Source organism: Pipistrellus kuhlii, unplaced genomic scaffold, assembly GCF_014108245.1.
Source record: "Pipistrellus kuhlii isolate mPipKuh1 unplaced genomic scaffold, mPipKuh1.p scaffold_m20_p_7, whole genome shotgun sequence".
Taxonomy (NCBI): domain Eukaryota; kingdom Metazoa; phylum Chordata; class Mammalia; order Chiroptera; family Vespertilionidae; genus Pipistrellus; species Pipistrellus kuhlii.
Genome location: NW_023425573.1, coordinates 34618093 through 34635711, shown reverse-complemented (window position 1 = coordinate 34635711; position 17619 = coordinate 34618093). Strand labels below are relative to the sequence as shown.

Below are 17619 nucleotides of genomic sequence, written 5' to 3'. Positions count from 1 at the left end.
AAAAACATGGGTACCAAACTGAGACTTCTTGAGGTCAACAAAAAAACAAACAAACAAAAAAAAAACAAAAAAAGAGAAAGAGAGAGTTGAAAGGACTTTCTCACTCTGTAAGTTAATGTCTTTAAAATGCATGTCTGGGAACTACATCCTCATTCCTTATAGTAGTTGAGAGTCTAGAGACAAACACAGGTAAATGAATGACCCTTCCATAAACTGGGAGGAAGATGTTGGGTGCCTCAGATTAGCAGCATCCAGTCCTATGCTAGTTATTCTTAGAAAACTTTCAATGCCCTTAGAATCCTTGTCCATCAAGAAGGTTGGGTTGTTGCTCCCTTAGCTCCTCTAGAGAGTAAGGAGAACTCAACTAATAGTAAGTACACTTTAAGAATCTAGTTCAGCAAGAGATTGGGCTAAATATGTCCTGGTTCTGAGTTTGCTTACATTGAAGTTCTGGCTTTCAAATGAGGCCCTGGGATATGAAGCAAAGCTAATTTTATTGAACAATATTGGGGGGAAATTTCATTTTGAATTTTTGTGATTGTAAGGTGTCTTTCATGTATATGCCCAAACAGTCCACTTTCCCATGTGGCCTGATCTTGTGTTTGAGTATTCGTGTTTCCATGTGTTTTATAAATGCCCAAAGGCCCTGGCTGGTGTGGCTCAGTTGGTTCAAGTGTCATCCCATGCACCGAGGAATTCAGGTTTGATCCCCGGTCAGGGCGCATATGGGAGGCAACCATTTGATGTTTCTCTCTCCTGTAGATGTTTCTTTCTCTCTTTCTTTCCATTCCTCTCTCTATAGAATCTATGAAAAAAAGATATCCTCCAATGGGGATTTAAAAAAATGCCCAAAGAATGGATCACTGTTTTGTTGCTGGGCTGATAATGGTATTTAACCCTGGTAACAGTCTCTCTCAGGCATTAGGATCTTTATCAGTTGATCAGCATTCCCCAATATCTGGAGGCAGCAGGGCCCTACGTTTCCTCCCTAAAATCTTACCACAAGATGAATAGTACAATGAAAATAAGTCTCATTCATAACTCTTACCACTCTACCACCTGGCCAAAACATCAGGATGATGGCACAGCTTCCTCTCTGCTTTTACCCCTTTTCCCTAGAGCCTGTTCTTGAGACACACACAAACACACCAAGTAGCTGTTTTAAAACCTAAGTCAAGTCATTTCACTCCACTGCATGGACCTGTGATAGCTGTCCATCTCATACCGAACAAATTTCAGTCCTCACAAGGCTTCTGGACCCTATATGATCAGCCCCCCAACCTCCCACCCCACCAACTATTTTTTTCTCCTCACACTCTTTTCTGTGCTCATTTATATTTCAAGGACCCAGAATAATGTCTAACACATAGCAGAAACTCAATAAATGTTTATTGAATTTAATTAAATGAATCAAAATCCAACCTTCTACCCTAACAATCTATAAATTCAACAAAATCCTAGTCTGATGGGCATTCTGAATGAAAGGTGCACTGTGAAAGGAATATAATAACATCCCCTGGGCTCCCTCCTCTGGGCACATCACGAGTGTGGGAATGAAGGATTTTGGACTAAACGGAGTTTGGGACCTGAAGATAGGCTTCTGTGCTTGCCAGCTGCCTACCAGGTGTTCTTGATGGCAATATTGTTGGTAAGAAAAATGTTGGCAGTACATGTGGTGATGAAGGCCCCTCATTTTAGAACCCTAGCTAATATTACACCCATCCTGCAGGACTTATTATTTCAAAGAGTTTGCTTTTTGAAAATCAATTTGGAATGTAAAAATGGTAAATTTGGGGGGGGGAAACACACCACAAAACAAAACCACATTCCCAAAAACACACAGACCCAACAAACAAAACACAAAATAATCAACTACTTTACAAAGGTACATTACAAAAGGAATGTTCACCTTTATGCTCAAGTTCAAATTTGTAACAAAATGAGAAACTCAGGATGCTTTCATAGGTAGGGGAGATACTAGTCAGAATTGCCAAGTGAGATTTGATTTGTTTTCTATTCAAGGAGCCAAAAAAGATGTCTTAACAAAGATAAAATATTCCATTGTGATGATATGGGGGTGATTTACCAAAGTAGGTTAGTTTAGTAATAATAAATTAGTTTCAAGGCCAAACACTCTCAATGAACAAGTCCAAAGCAAAGCATGACTATTTGTGTTGCATGTTTATGACACAGCTAGAGCACTTCCTCAGATGCTCTGGGCCTCTCCAGGTCTCTGAGCCACTGGCCCTGCCTTAATGTTAACTGTCTCCAGGTGACTGACCCAGTGCAGGCCTCCAGAACAGATCAGCCACAAGCTGAAGCACTGGCAGAGAACTCAATCAGGGAAGCAGAACTACTATGGGTATGTTGATATCTGGCTTTGGTCAGGGCACTTGCAGGAGGCAACCAATGGATGTATCTCTCTCACATTGATGTTTCTCTCTCTGTCTTCCCTCCTCCCTTCCACTCTCTCTAATAATAATAAAAAAAGGAAGTGTGAGAGTTGTACAAAAAGAATTCAAGGTGGGGACTATGATTTGTGTGAGGCTCAGTTCATTTGCTTGTTATGAAATTATAGCATTAATAGTATTTTAAGAATATCATTATCTTCCTTAACTGAAAAAGTCCATGAACAAGTACTTCTCTGAGACAAATAAAAGGAATGGATTGGGAAGCAGAGATCCTTTTAGTCAACATATGACTTGTGACCCAAACTCTCAGCAATAATATATACTTGCTGAGTATGTATTGAAAACATTGCTCTCTGGCAACTTCTGAGCAATAACAGTGCCATAGCTCAAAAAGCAGTGAAAAGCCAATTATTTGTATTTATGTATCCATGCCAGTCTGGGTTTTCAGAAGATTGTGATAGTCAGAGTGGAGAAGCTGCCTTGATATGCAGTGTCAGCTCTATTTAATCCATTTCCCCAAATGCCATCTCATCTTATTTGATTGTTAATCAATGAGTCGGGTAGTAGACTTTTCCCCTTGATAATTAAACCTACTTTTAAAAATAATAAAACCCACAGCTAATATGGAATAGGATGAAACATGTGGAGGCATTCTTGTGATAACACAAGATTTAGGTCTTTTAAAAATGTGTTTTTATTTCTCTCAGAGAGGGAGCGAGAGATAGAAACATCAATGATAAGAGAATCATTGATAGGCTGCCTCCTGCACACCCCCTATTGGGGATGGAGCCCACAACCCTGAGCATGTGCCCTTGACCAAAATCAAATCTGGGACCCTTTAGTCCACAGGCTGACACTCTATCCATTGAGCTAAACCAGCTAAGGTGAGAATTAGGTCTTTTTAAAAACAATATATTTTATTGATTTTTTACAGAGAGGAAGGGAGAGGGATAGAGAATTAGAAACATTGCTGAAAGAGAAACATCAACCAGCAGCCTCCTGCACCCCCCCCACTGGGGATATGCCGGAAACCAAGGTACATGCCCTTGACCGGAAGTGAACCCAGGACCCCTCAGTCCACAGGCAGATGCTCCATCCACTGAGCCAAACCAGCCAGGGAGAGAATTGGGTCTTGATGGTTACCCTCCCTTCCTCAATAGTTTATGGTTGATTGCCATGAAAGGATCAGTGAAAAAAAATGTGAAAAGTTTTAAAATTCTTTAGGTTGAAGACTGCATGCTCTCACCTCTTTTCACACTTTTGTATTTTCTTCTATCTGGGGTTTGGCTTTTCTTTTTAGAGAGCGAGCAGTTTTAGTAGTTTCTGTCTATGGAACTCAGATGGAAGGAGTAAAAAGGTGGGGATGATCCAATGAAGGTCAGCAGGAGGGGGGGGGGGGTGAGGAAGGGGGTTAGCTTGAGAAGACAGTCCTCACAAGGAGGTGAAACTGCCTTGTGTCACGGGCCCAGCATCTATTATTTTATTGCGGACAGTATGACAACTATGCTAGTTAAAGTGGAAGAAACTCATTCAAAAGGTGGGATTGGAGATTCAAGAGAAATTGTATGTGAGAAAAAGTGCATACAATTGACTATGTTTTATAGCAAATCAGGATTTTATCAGCACAGAAAACAGTGAAATGCCATCACAATTGCCTCAGTGGGGTAGCATTATCTTCAATTTCTGACCCCCCCCTTATTCTCCACCGCCCCCCCCCCCCCCCCCGCATCTCAACTCATCCATTCGGACCCCTAGAGAGCCCACGAAGCACCCCCAGCGCTGTTTCAGTAACAATTCCTGTTACAATAAGTGTTCTCTCGATTTTTATCCCCCTGAAGATGGTGATGGCAGAACAGCCTTGAGATTCTTCTGAGATTTCATCACCTTTTAACAGAAAAAAAAAATAAAAAAGTCTGTGCAAATATTTAAATTACCCCATTCTTTCCCAGAAACTTTGTCTTCAGATTAATCTGCCCTCGGGCACAGGCTGGGACGGGTTTAAGGGTGGGAGAGTTTCAGGGGGTGGGAAGGTCTGTCTAGGGAGAACGATCTTTTTTCTTTCTAGGAGCCCAAGTGTGTCTGGGCCTGGGAAGTTTTTGCTTGAGTGTCAGGGATGGCGAGGAGCAGGCACACAGTCTTGTAGGTTACGGACCAGTCTGAGTGACAACCTGAGACAGGGGTCGGCCGCTGTTCCCTTCTAATCTGCTCTCTAACGGTGCTCACAGCGGCGAACCGGGCCGGCCCCCCAGCGCCGGCCTGCGAGGGTGGGGACGCTTCCAGGGCGCTTAGGCCCCGGGATGCCCGATCAGGGTCTCCGGGGCGGCGATCGCTGGAACCAGAGGTTCCCACGGGTTCCGGGCCGGGGATGAGCCCAGGAAGAGCAACCCAGCGCGCCGGAGGTTTGCAGTGCCGGGCCGCGCCGCCCCGGGGTGCCCGGTAAGGGTTCGGACCCTCTCCCGCCAGGACCGCCAGCCGGGGGCGGGGAGCCCGGAGCGCCGCCCCGCCAGCGCCCCGCCCGGGGGAGGAGGGGCTGCGGCGCGGACCACTGGGGGCGCAGCTCCGCCGCCGTCACCGCTGTCGGAGCCGGAGACCGGGCTCCGCTCCCCAGCCCGCCGCGCGCCGCCTGCCCGCCGGGGCCGCCTCCGCCTCCCGCCTCCCTCCCGCCGCAGGATCGGCGGCCCTTCGCCTCCCAGGTAGGTGTCCTGGCCGCCGCAGAGGGTGCCCCCGGAGCGGATGTGACGGCGCCCGTGCCGGGTCCGGGGGGCATTGTGCGCGTCCGGAGGGCCGAGGACTCTTAGGGGCGCGCGGATGGGCAGCTTCCCTCTGGGCCCCTGGAGCATCCTTGGGGGGGCGGGGAGGGGTTTCCCCTGGCCGCACAGCTTCTGCGCTCGGGAGCTGGGGTCGGCGATGCTGGTCCAGCCCAGCAGCCGAGGTGGGAGGGGGCGCTGGGTCATGGTCCCCCCCCACTCGCCGCCCTCCTCTCCTCCTCCTCGTGTCGGGGAATTCCGGCCGCCCGGCTCCCGTGCCCGCAGCCCCCGCGCGGGCTCCCCCAGGCTGCGGGGCACGGAGCCGGGGCAGCAGAGGGACTGATGTAATTGCCAGCGGAGAACCGAACCCGCGCCCGCTCCCGCTGCCGCCCACGCCGCCCCTTCCCCGGGAGGAATCCGGGATCGGGCGGAGCGGCCCCGGGGAAGTTGTGCATTTGGCGTTATGGAGCGCGTGCACTGCGGACTGCCCCCGCGGGGCACCCCTGCCAGCCCGCTGCCGGCGCCCCTGCAGCCTGCCCTGCAGCCTCCGTCCGCACCCGGCCGGGCCGATCTGCCCTCCCGGTTCAGACCCGGACGGCGTTGGCATTGCAGTGGAGACGTGCTGCCCCTGCAGCCAGCCGGCCACTGCCCGCAGCTCCCGTCGCCCGGGCATCTGGGGGAGGAGGGGATGGGAGAGCTGGGGAGGAAGCCGGGGAGAAGTAATGACAGCAGCAGATTTTTTTTTTTTTTTAAAGCCTCTACTGAATAGAAGGCACATCTGCATGACCTATACTGATTTTGTGGCAATCGGTGATATGCCGGAACGGTAGCCTAAACAGATCTAAAGCTGGGGAAAGCATTACATAATGGAATGAAGCAATTGACATGAAACTAAGTGAACCCTCAAGGAGTGCTAGATTCTTTCTTTCTTTCCTCCCCACCCCCCGGACCCAAAAGTCCTATAGGTATTTTCTCTTATTAGAATTTCCATTTTTCCAATTGCTGGAGTAGTTTTAGCAAATTGTATGTTGTATTCAGTTGTGATATTTTCCCCCAAATAAAATATTTTTTTCTTGAATGTCTTTTTTTAAATTTAAAAGCTGCATGCAAATGGGTGGTAATCTATTACACCGCTAATTAAATGCGGCATTCCTTCAAAAGTAAAATGAGAAAATATCCCATCTTAATATCCTTCACTTTGTGTTCCTCTTGGCGATAATCCGCCCACTCCCCACTTTGCTTTTGGAATCATTTCTACAGTTTTAGGCACTGCAAGCCCCCAGTGTTGATAATCCTTTCAGATGCTACAGCATTGCAGATACAAAGACTAATAATAAATGAAACAGAAGCCCTCGCAGTAACTCAGAGTGAGCAGAGTTCTCCAAGGTCGAAGGGAAGCTGCAGCGTAATTCCGCTATAATCACCTACAGAGAATATGCATAGCTCTCATTGGTTTATAAGGAAGGCCCTGATTGGTGGAATATTATTCATATTATTCTTTTACCCCAAATTTCATGTTTTCCCCTAAATAAATATTTTTTTTCTCGAAGAAGAAACAAAATCCTTTGAAATTAAATCTTTGCTTTTAGAAAGTCTAAAAAACCTGTTTTTTGCTCATATTTTCAGTTTTGAGGAGATAACTCAATTATACATTCAGTGGATGTATTCCTTTTAGGATATCGCAGTCCCATATTATGATGGTTTGTTAGTTGTCTCTTGGTTATATGATTTGGTTGGACTTTTACAGGATCATATGTTTTCTTATCCCTAGATTGCTTTGGCTGTATGTTGACTTTACCTGAAGAAGAGAGGGAAAGTAGGTCCAGGATGAAGAGTTTGTGGTTGGATACCTGGATTACCACTGCAGAAATAGAACTAAGTTAATGTATACATAAATAAACTTTTTTTTTCCAGCTTTATTCACGACACTGTTGGATGAGGGAAAAGATTTAAATTTTAAATTATTAAGTCATTCAGTAAGCATTAAGTGGATAATTACTTATTGAACACCATCTGTTCAAGATATTGGTCTAGGCATGTGGGAGATACAAATAAGAATGAAAAAGTTCCTGCCCTCAGGAGTTTGTCATCTAGTTTGGGAGGACAAGGCCTGAATTCTCAAAATAAGGATTTTTTTTTCTTTTACTGAAATGGTGAAGTAATAATTCTAACCCCTCTTCTTTTTTTAAAGTCTGGTTTTAATCTTGGGAAAAAGGTCTTATATTCTCTGTTGACCTCTGTGACACCCCCGCCCTCCCCCCAACATTGTGTCACTAAGAGTCATACATTATGTGTCTGTAACAAATATTTCCCTCTTTCCCTGTTAATGGCTTTTTTTTTTTTTTTTTTTTTTTTGCATTAAAAATATTGCAGAGTGCCGTTCAGATCATTCATGTTTCTGGGGCACATGTGTAAGTGTTTTTCTTGGCCATATAACTAGGTATAGAATTTTTGATTTATAGGGTGTGTGAATATTTAACTTACTAAATATTAACAAATTATTTCCCACAATTGTACTAATTTACATGCCAGGGAAACAAGCAAACAGAAATCATCAATTACAACTTTATATGTTGTTGAAATATACTTTTTTTTTTTTTTTTTTTTTTTAAAGAAAGAGAAAGATGAGCATTAAACTTAGGATAATAGTTATCTTTGGGAGACCAGAAGGATGTGATGGGGAAGGACACATAGGTGCCTGTAAGTTATTGGTAATGATGTAGTTCTCAGGTGTGGTGGTAAGTTCATAGGTAATCGTATTTTTTAAAAAGTGCGTCAGTCCAGCCAGTGTGGCTCGGTGGTTCAGCATTGACCTGTGAACCAGGAGATCGTGGTTAGAATCCCAGTCAGGGCACATGCCCAGGTTGCGGGCTCAGTCCTTGGTGAGGGGGCAAAGCAGAAGGCAGCTGATCAGTGATGCTCATCATTGATGTTTCTATCTTTCTCTCCCTTCCTCTCTGAAATCAATAAAATAAAAAAAAGAAAGAAAAGAAAAGAAAAGGGGGTCATGCATGGATCAGTGATAATTTTAAAGTTCTAGCAGGGGTCCTCAAACTTTCTAAAGTGGGGGCCAGATCACGGTCCCTCAGAGAGCTGGAGGGCCGGACTATATGAACTACTAATTCCTACTGTAACACCTCGGCTGCGCTCACTGCCCAAAAAACCTGGCGGGCCGCATGTGGCCCGAGGGCCGTAGTTTGAAGACGCCTGTTAAGGGAAAAGAAAATAAGGATCATACAGAGTCATCATAAGGCAGATCAGGCTACTGCACCAAAAGACCCACACGGGGACAGTGGAGGGCTGAGGAAGCAGTCCATGTGTACAGGCCTGAGTTGCCAAGAACTCACGTGGAGACCTGCAGGAAGGATAAGCAGGCCCTGTTGAGAAGAGGAAGGCCATCTCAGAGGAAATGATATGAACAGAAGTGGAGGAAGCCATATGAAATTGTCCAACAGTGAAACTCTCAGAGGGTTCATAAAAACATCTAGGAAGCCCTAGCCAGTTTGGCTCAGTGGATAGAGCGTCAGCCTGTGGACTGAAGGGTTCCAGGTTCGATTCCGGCCAAGGGTACATGCCCAGGTTGCAAGATCGATCCCCAGTAGTGTGTGTGCAGGAGGCAGCCAATCAATGATTCTCTCTCACTGGTGTTTCTATCTCTCCCTCTTCCTCTCTGAGGTCAATAATAATAATTATTATAATAATAACATCTCTAGGAAACGGAGATATGCGGGGTCAGGGGTGAGGAGAGAGATCCAAGGGAGGACCCCTAGTTAGGTTACTGATTGAGATGAGAGTCTCCATTTGAAGACAACTAATCAGGGAATTCCTTCTGATAAGGCCAGTATCACAGAGTCATATAGTAAGCTGACAAAAGGCAGAGCTAGGAAGGATAATCTCAATAGCTTAATATCTAGGACTATCCAACAGTTTTTGGGGTTTGCTGTTTTGATACCCATAGCCTTGACTTTTAACTCAATGGAAAGGAAAGGAAAGAATAGGTAAAAATTAAATGATCTTGTGCTATATATTTTCTATCTCTTTTTCCTTGTTATTCTTTTTCCATATACTAATATGAGAGAAAATCAGTGTAGAAGGAATTGAGTTAGAAATAGAACATTAACTCTTATTTTTCCATCTTGCATCTTATCAAGACAATTCTCGCTGTGGCTCTTGAGACAGACCTATGTATCTACCTTTTGAAAAGAGTGTGGAAAAAGAATGGAGAACAACAGCATTGTATTTTTAGAATCTTTTTTTTTTTCTTTCAAAAATCAAACCTAAAATAAACCTGGCCTCAATTTCTAGCAATGGCTTTATTTCATATCTCTTAAACCAGTGCTTAAATCTTATCATAAATTTGAAGAAGTTACCTTGATATTTTTTATACATAATACAATGTTGCTACAAGTAACAAACTGATATTAACTACAAAAGTTTGAAGAATAAAGTATCTACAAGAACATTAAAATAAAAAGGTTTTGTTAAAACACCATTTCTGGAGATAAAGTCTAAAGTCTGATTATATTTTAAATTAAGATACCATTTTTGTTTTTTGTTTATCTGGAGCAGCTAGACAAGTTTTTGCATATTCTTACATCATAGACAACAATCTGCACAATTTTTGTTGTGTGATTTCCCTGGAATAGAAAAAAATAGCACAGTTTGAATGGCATGTTATGAAAAGATATTAATGAAATTCTTTTTTATTTCAGTAAACTTCAAATAGAAGAACTATAAAAAGAGTCGATCTCTAAGGTAGGCCAGCCAAACGTAGGGTTCACATGAAACTCCAGGAGGAAAGCAAGGGAGAAGGAGAGAGCAAAATCCACAAGGAACCGGGATAAAGGAATAGGAAGGTCAGGACAGGAAGTTGGTGGATGTTATATCCCAGCTTGTCTTCCATCCTCGTTTCAAAAAGTGCCAACAGCCCTGGCTGGTGTGGCTCCATGGTTAGAGCGTTGGTCCTCACATTGAAGGGTCAAGAGCACATACCTGGCTTGCAGGTTCAATCCCCAGCCCCAGTTGGGCCATGTGCAGGAGGCAGCCAATCCATCTGTCTTTCTCACATTGATGTTTTTCTCTCTCTTTCTACCCCTTCCTCCCTCCTTTCCACTTTCTCTAAAAGCAATGAAGAAAATATCCTCAGGTGAATATTAACAACAACAAAAAAAGTGCCAACAGAGGAAATAAATCTGAAGGTTTATGGAGATCAGATATTAGAGAAGAGGTATCTCTACATTTTAAATAAAATGCGTTGAAAGGTAACTATAAATGCTCAGCTCAGGATAATTAATTTTAAATTGTTTAGTCCAGTGATTTTCATACCTATTTTTTGTCATATTGGCAAAAAATATATTTTTTGCTGTGCCACAGAAATTTAGTAATTAGCTTATGTGTGCCATGAGACAAAAAGGTTGAAAATCTCTGATGTAGTTTCTTAAATTGGCAAAGATCTTTATGTTCGTTACTACTTTAAGGTGACAAGGTTTTGAGGGAAACTGACAAGCTCAAACATTGTTAGTAGGGGTGCAAAATGGTCCAGCATCTGTGTAGCAATTTGGAAATACTGCCCAAATTAAAAATTTACCTACCTTCTCATCTCAGAAAACCTGAGAAGTTGTTCTACAAATACTCTTGTACATCACAAAATGAATTTGCACAAACACATCCATTGCAGCATTGTCTGTAAACAAAAGATTTAGAGAGAGCTAAATATCCATCAATATGAGATCACTTAGATAAATGATGAGCAGAAACAAAGCTAGGTAGCTGTTGAAAGGAATAAGATCATTCTATATTTGCTGATATGGAATGATCTCTAGGATATAAGGAAACACGTCAAGTTGCAGGGCAGGGTATAGCCCTTGGGGTTTAATAAGAGTTTGTAGACATGTGCTTTATGCTTGTAACTGTTAAGACTGTCTCTGAAAGGTGACCCAAGAAACTGATAATAGTGATTGCCTCTGGGGAAGAGAACTGGGTGGTTGGGATGGGGATGGGAAGGACACTTATTTAGTATACCTTTTACCACTGTCTTAATTTTTAAATATGTCAACTTATCTATTGAAATCAAAATGGCTTTTAAATTTCTTGAGGCTCACTTGTATTGATCAAGAATGTTGAGTAGTTGTAACCAACAGCATCCCTTTGCAACATTAGATCCATGGTATTTGCAATAAAGACCCACCCTCACTGTGCAGTGGTATAGTTTAGTGGTTGAGCATTAACCCATGAACCAGGAGGTCATAGTTTGATTCCAGGCTGTAGGCTTGATTCCTAGTAGGGGGCATGCAAGAGGCAGCGGAGTGATGATTCTCACTCATCTTTGATGTTTAGAACTCTCTCTCCCTCTCCCTTCCTCTCTGAAATAAATTAAAAAAAAAAAAAAAAAAAAAAAAGTGCTCACCCTCACTACTACCCAGACAGGCTAAAGTTGAAGAAGGAGGGAAATGGAAGCAGTTGCCCTGTGGGACAGGTTGGCACACCTTGGTTCCCTGTAGTTGCCCTGCCCTTGCCACTGTGACCCCACCTAGCTGATTTTACTGGGAGGGAGACCCAAGGGACATTGATTAGGGCCTACCTGGGTGGTGATGAGAGTTCATGGAGAACAGACTTTGAAGAAGTGATGGTAGAAGCTTACCTGGGAGAACTCAGAAATGGAGATGGTATTGATTGCTACTCCAACTCCATCAGATGCCCCTTACAGAGATAAAATAGAGGGAAATGTTATTTTATGGGTCACGGCCTTGAGATTCTATGCTACCCCTGAGTTTTGGTACAATGTCTAGTCATCTGCATTTTTTTTAAACTTAAAAAAAAATATATATATATATATACATATATACATATATATACATATATGTATATATATGTATGTGTGTGTATATATATATATATATGTATATATATATTTTTTTTTACAGAGAGGAAGAGAGAAGGATAGAGAATTAGAAACATCAATGAGAGAGAATCATCGATCAGCTGCCTCTTGCACACCCCCTACTGGGGATGTGCCCGCAACCACATGCCCTTGACCAGAATTGAACCCGGGACCTTTCAGTCCGCAGGCTGACGCTCTATCCACTGAGCCAAACCGGTTTTGGCATAGTATCTGCATTTTAAAAAGGTGGCCTTGGACCCTTGCTGGTTTGGATCAGTGGATAGAGTGTTGGCCTGTGGACTGAAGGTCCTGGGTTCGATTCTGGTCAAGAGCATGTACCTTGGTTGTAGGGTACCTGCTTAGGGCTTGTGGAGTGGCAACCAAGTGGTCTCTCACATGGAAAAGTATCCTCGGGTGAGGATTAACAACAACAAAAAATGTGGCCTTGGTTTTGGGAGTCCATTCTGGGAATCATTGATCTCTTCTGTTTTCCTTCTTTTATTGATGAGATTATCCCCATTCATCCCTTAAGTAACCATTTCCTGGAATACCTTTTTATGGTATATCTTAAACACATGCTTTCATTGTGATTGTTTCCCTGTGCCTTTGTCCTTCTGGAGCCCACAAAGTGGTACCGAATATTAAGGTATAGAATAGTGAGACAACTCTGGCCAGGTAGCTCAGTTGGTTAGATATGCCAAGGTTATGGGTTCAATCTCTGGGTCAGGGCACATACACAAGGCAACCAATGAATGCATAAATAAGTGAGACAACAAATCAGTGTTTCTCTTTCTCCCTCTCTCTAAAATAAATTTCTGGGAGAAAAAAGAAGGAATAGTAAGACAGAGAAAGCCAAGGTAGCAGCAGCTTAATGGTTGGTAGGAGATTATTTTGGGAAAAAGAAGAATTTGCCTATATAAATTTAATAAGCATGAGTTATATGAATTATACTGAAGAAAAGGAAAAACTTGGTGACAATCAGGGGTATGCTGCAAAATAATTTTCCTACAAGGAGATAAAAATAGTTTAATTCTCGTCATTAATACACATTTATGCAAAGTTAACAGACATAGCCCTTTATTAAGAATCAGTAGTTTTAAATAAATAAAAAAAATAAAGTATACAGGAGGAAATGTCACATCAGTCTCTTCTTATTAACTTCTAGGCCTGAAGTCAGGGTTAAATGTGTATCCTAATAAATGACCAAGTAAATACTATGCATGCCTTTCCTCTGTGGAAGTTCTGATAACGTAGTGGCTATTGTCTTTTTTTAAACAAATTTATTTGGAAATTAGGAGGGATAGACAGCAGCCTGGTAGTGGCGTTCCATGGAGCATCAGGTGTGAGAGCAGGGTGATTTGGAGCACAAAGGTTGACGGGGGAAAGGTCAGAGAGGCTCGCTGTCACAGGAGAGGAAGCACGGGGTGACCTTTGGGAGCGTGGCTCTGTGCAGGACCTGTGGAAGTGTCTAGAAAACCCTGCCCACAACCTTCCGGGGCTATTAAAATGTCAGGATGCGTTTGATCCTTAACTAGTATATCTAGTGTATTTAATTTCTATGGCATTTGGGAGGAATTTCACTGCATTTCTTTAAGAGATTTAGTAGCCTAACCGAAACCTGTTTGGCTCAGTGGATAGAGCATCGGCCTGTGGACTGAAAGGTCCCAGGTTTGATTCCGGTCAAGGGCATGTACCTTGGTTGCCGGCACATCCCCAGCAGGGGGTGTGCAAGAGGCAGCTGATCAATGATTCTCTCTCATCGATGTTTCTAACTCTCTATCCCTCTCTCTTCCTCTCTGTAAAGAAATCAATAAAATATATTAAAAAGAAAAAAAAAGAGATTTAGTAGTCTATATTAGATACATTGGTTTAACAGTATTGTGCCCAACTGCTGCTTCTTGCCACATTTAACTTCTTTTCCCCCCAATCATCCCTCTGTGAAAATAGAGGGATGTGGCACTCCTGTCGCAGTGCACTGTGCTCCAGAGAAGCAGTCTGTATTTGACAGGAGGAGCTGTGCACGTTCTGTCCCAGCTTCTCCATTGGTTGAGCAGCTCCCCCTGTGCTCTCTGGAAGCCTCATCTGCTTAACGAGGGTACGATGGTGGCTGTTGGAATGAGTTCTCTAACTTGGTACTTAGAGACAAAGTACAATTATTAATCATTAATGAAACTTCTGTTTACCTGGAAAACAAATGACCAGTAAACCAAAATGACTACTTTTTGCTTTCAACTTGTTCAGCCATCACTGACTTCTTGCTCACCTGCCTTGTGGTGCTGTAGAATTCGGAAGTGCCTTGGACATGAAAAGTAGATTTACGATTTTGTTACAGTTAGTTGTTTTTAATAGTCAACATTTTGTTTCTTTCAAAATTAGTTTACTACACTGTATTGGGCAAGTCTAAGAAATCTTACTTTCTGACCGATTTGGGGTAAAAAAGGGATCAGTCACCAAGGTCACTCCGGCTGCCCTTCCCTCTCCCCTCCTGCTTTTTGTTCCCTGTCAGCCCCATTGCCTTGCCATTGCTCTGTCCACACCAGTCTCTCTCTCTCCCCCATTTCTTCCATTTAGTACCCCAACCCATCCTCCCTGAGTCCCCTCTGCAGCTTCTGGTTCCCCTGCTTCCCTGGGCATCTTGCTTTGGTTGCCTGCTTGTGTGTTGTGTTCTCCCAAAACACGGAGAACAAAACACGCACGAGGGGAGCTTCTCTCTTAGGGCCAGGCCTCTTTCCTGTGGCTTTCTGTCTGTAAAGCTCCCGAGAGGCCACTCTGTTGGACCTCTGGTTGCTTCCCTCAGAGCACACGTCCCTTCTCATTTTTCTGGCATTTTCAGGAAACGAAGTATTCCTCAGAGGTGACACCCCTATTAAACATGAACCTCCCCCACCCAATAGCAAAGTTTTTTTTTAAAATGGAAAACTCACTCAGATGGCGGGGCTCAGTGGCTGAGCATCCACCTATGAAGCGAGAGGTCACGTTTCCACGCCTGGTCAGAGCACATGCCTGGGTTTCGGGCTCCAACCCCTGTGTGGGGCGTGCGGGAGGCAGCTGATCCATGATTCTCTCTCATCATTGATATTTCTATCTCTCTCTCCCTCTGAAATCAGTAAAGATATATGTTTAAAAAATGGAAATCTCTAGACTATTCTATATATTTCACTTTAAAAATTGCTCATAGAGACCCCAATACCAGAGAGCCCCCGAATATGTAGCCAGTGACTCCGGCTAAGAGTGCCCGCTGTTGCTCATGCCTTCCACAAAGAGGGCCTTGGCGGTGGGGCAACACTAACTACTCCTTTACCAAACAACCTCACATTTCTCCTCTTTTCACTTTTCACTTGTTTTCCCTGAAGATCTTCTGCGTCCTCTTTTAGTCATCAGGCTTCTACTACATTTCCATGAGATGAGCCCTCTCCCGACACATAAAAACATTCATTCGAAAAGTAATATTATTTCAGCCACATCTTGGAAGCCGTGAGTAAGGGATGCATTTTGCTGAAGCTGTTTTTCTTTATCTCCGAGGTTTAAGATGGTACGAAGTCTCACTCAGGGCTAGATACATCTGGTATTAGACTTTGTTATTAGATTATAGGAGGGTTTGTAGCTCTTCCAGTTATTGGAAATGAATTGTCCTTCTGATACTCTTTTATCTGATTATCGTTCTCAGGATCATTCATTTATTGCACAGAATATTTCTTGAGCATGTACTACATATTCCAGGCTCTGCTTTGAAGTCGGAAAAGGACCTGCTCTCAGAGAACTGACATTCTCATGAGTGGAGACAACCACTGAAAAGCACATTGCTGTTTCAGGTATTAGTAATAACTATGGCGGCAGTAAAGGCGACTGATGGGGCAAGAGCAGTTGGTGGTGGTGGTGGGTATGTTGGTGTCCTAAGGCTGCTGTGACAAAGTACTACGAACTGTGTGGCGCAAAATGGTAGGGATGTATTCTCCCACAGTGCTGGTGGCCAGAAATCCAAAATCAAAATGGATCCTTCCTTGCCTCTTCTACCTTCTTGTAGCCGCAGGAATTCCTTGGTGTGTGGTAGGGTAATTCCAATCCCTGCCTCCTTCACATGTTTCTCCCTCGGGCCGCTGTCTGTGTGTATCCTCTTCATAGAAAGACACCAGTCACAATGGATTAAGGGCTGACCTCCTCTTAACTAATTACCTTGCAGCAACCCTATTTCCAAGGAAAGCCACGCTGTGAGATTTTGGGGGTTAGGACTTCACATCTTTTTGAGGGACACAGTTCAACCCCTACCAGTGGGTTTCTTTGGGTGGGCTGGCCAGGCAACGCCTTGCTAGGTGAAGAGATTGGAGTTGAGCTTGAATGATGGAAAAGGGCAAGATGGCGGGGGGGGATCTGGGTGAAGATTCTTTTCTGGCTGCGTGAACAGCAAGTGCAAGAACCTGGGGAATGAGCCCGTTGGCATCTAAGATATGTACATGAACTTTACACTCTTAAAGAGGGCAAACAAATGTCTCATTTGAGAAGTTTACTTTTATAGTTCAAGTTGTTAGGATTTTAGTTTTGAACATTTTTGAATGTGTTTTACTTTTGGTCAGGTGAAGACTGAAATAATTTTTCTTCAAAAATTAATTACTGCCCTAACTGGTTTGGCTCAGTGGATAGAGTGTTGGCCTGCAGATTGAAGGGTCCCTGGTTCCATTCTAGTCAAGGGCATAGGCTCAGGTTGCAGGCTAGATCCCTAGTAGGGAGTGTGCAGGAGGCAGCCAATCAATGATTTTCTCTCATCATTGATGTTTCTATTTCTCTCTCCCTCTCCCTTTCTCTCTGAAATCAATAAAATAATAATTTAAAGAATTAATTACTGAGGAGCCAGATCTTTAAGCATTAGCTATCTGTGACTCTGGCCATGGCACCATCTGCTTAATAAATCCTTACTTTCTTGGCTGCAAGAAAACAACACAACAAAAAACAAAAATACGCCAAGACAAAGCAAAACAAATAAAAACTGATGTGTAATCAGGCCTACTGACAGTGGCTAATCACATTTTAAGAATTTTGTTGATTAAAATTTCACTTTGCATTTTAATAGTAGAATTTTCCATCACCAAATTTGGGTTATTAAACTAAAAGCTTAAAGTATAACAACATCTGAAAATTAAGCAGACTTATTAATAGTAGAAATTATTTTATAGTGATAAAAAAAAGTAAGGTTAAATATAGCCTTTAAAATCCTATTATCATTCCTAACTGGTTTGGCTCAGTGGATAGAGTGTCTGTCTGTGGATTGAAGGGTCCTAGGTTTGATTCCAGGCAAGGGCATGTACCTTGGTTGTGGGCACTTCCCCATTAGGGAGTGTGCCAGAGGCAGCTGATCGATATTTTCTCTCTCATTGATGTCTCTAACTCTCTATCCCTCTCCTTTTCTCTCTGTAAAATAAATAAATAAATAAATAAAAAAAATCAATAAAATATATTTTTAAAAAGCCGAAACCGGTTTGGCTCAGTGGATAGAGCGTCGGCCTGCGGACTGAAAGGTCCTGGGTTCGATTCCGGTCAAGGGCATGTACCTTGGTTGAGAGCACATCCCCAGTAGGGGGTGTGCAAG

General features: G+C 43.2%; 1 protein-coding gene across 7 annotated transcripts in view; it reads left to right on the top strand.

Moving 5' to 3' along the window:
* The first annotated feature begins 5003 nt into the window (after positions 1 to 5003).
* Positions 5004 to 17619, top strand: part of OSBPL6 (oxysterol binding protein like 6) — a 168732-nt gene continuing 156116 nt past the window's right edge. For 4 of the 7 annotated variants that reach the window (XM_036420726.2, XM_036420728.2, XM_036420723.2 and 1 more), the window contains exons 1-2: positions 5016 to 5104; positions 15706 to 15850. The gene's annotated coding sequence lies outside the window, so the exon portion shown is untranslated. Of the gene's footprint in view, positions 5105 to 15705; positions 15851 to 17619 lie in introns of all 7 variants that reach the window. The other 3 variants (XM_036420724.2, XM_036420727.2, XM_045575225.1) reach the window with 3 other exon arrangements.